At 43.9% G+C, this 1,236-nt stretch overlaps 1 protein-coding gene across 2 annotated transcripts in view; it reads left to right on the top strand.

The window, feature by feature from the left end:
- Positions 1-173, top strand: part of cdk20 (cyclin dependent kinase 20) — a 5,473-nt gene extending 5,300 nt beyond the window's left edge. For both annotated transcript variants that reach the window (XM_030055418.1, XM_030055419.1), the window contains exon 9: positions 1-173. This exon is cut by the window's left edge and continues 360 nt beyond it. The gene's annotated coding sequence lies outside the window, so the exon portion shown is untranslated.
- Positions 174-1,236: the final 1,063 nt, after the last annotated feature.

Here is a 1,236-nt window from a genome sequence, read left to right as displayed (position 1 = left end):
GCTTGAGTTTTAGTCTGAGATGCGACTCAATAACACAGAATATTCATCACAACATGTTTACTGCACAAACTCCTCATTAACACCTCACAACAGGTAAAAAAAAAGATCCGCCAGTGGGATTAAGATGATTCCATTTGTGTGAGGAATGTTAGTGGGAGTGAGTATACATGACACAAGCTGATTAAAGGTAGAAACAAGTGGGATTATCTCAGATTATCTCATCCTACTGGCAGATTATTGACCCTGTTGGAGGTCAGGTGACCAGACGCTACAAGCCGTCGTCCTGAATCCCGTCTCCTGTCCTTAATGTAACATGGCCACGCCCACCACGACCATGTGACCACGCCCACCTCCCGACTCACCTGTCCTGAGTTTCACCTGAAGTTAATGTGCTGTGTCTTTTGTAAATAAAGTTTTCTCACTGACATAATCTGGGTTTGGTTTTATTTCAGTGTTGTGTCCAATAATCCTGCTTTATTCATACACACCTGCACACACCTGTGTACACCTGTGTTAGGCAGTCACACCTGAGCCATACTCTCTTTTCAAACAGCAGTCAGACATTTGACTGGAAAATAAAAACCACTTCTCCAATATGAGCAGAATAATGAACCAGGACAGGTGAAAGTTATGAAGGTAAACAAGAAAAAAAGAAAACCAGCAGATGAAAAGAAAATCAGAGAAGAAAGAAATCAAATTCAGGTAAAAATACAAAATGAGACCCACAATACTCTGCAGCAAGATAAAGCACACAGTGCCACACAGGAGAAGGTAGGAAATGAAGAAAAATACACAAAAAGCATTAAAAGTTAAACATTAAGATGAAAAAATAAGTGAGTAAACTAATTAATTAACTGAATAAAAAAACATGAAAGAGAGAGACAGCCTCTGACCAGCTCCCACACACACACACACGCACGCACGCACACACACACACACACACTTTAAGGTTTTCATTTTTCAGTCAGTGGGTGCTGCTCTCCTCCTCCTCAGGTCTGGACTCTGGACGGTTTGCAGGATTTGCATTGAGCCGCTCAGAGACACACACACACACACACACACACACACACACACACACACACACACACACTGATGACCGACACATCAAGACTCAGTTTTCCATCCAGTCTGACCTCTGACCTCCTGACCACACCTCACTTCTCTTCACCTTACTTCAGTAAACTCTGGCTCCGCCCACCCGCATCTCGACCCCGCCCACACACACGGCCCCGCCCC

This window comes from Myripristis murdjan, chromosome 7 (genome assembly GCF_902150065.1).
Source record: "Myripristis murdjan chromosome 7, fMyrMur1.1, whole genome shotgun sequence".
In the NCBI taxonomy this organism is placed as follows: Eukaryota; Metazoa; Chordata; class Actinopteri; order Holocentriformes; family Holocentridae; genus Myripristis; species Myripristis murdjan.
Note: the sequence above shows the minus strand (reverse complement) of the source record. Positions and strands in the feature narration are given on the sequence as shown.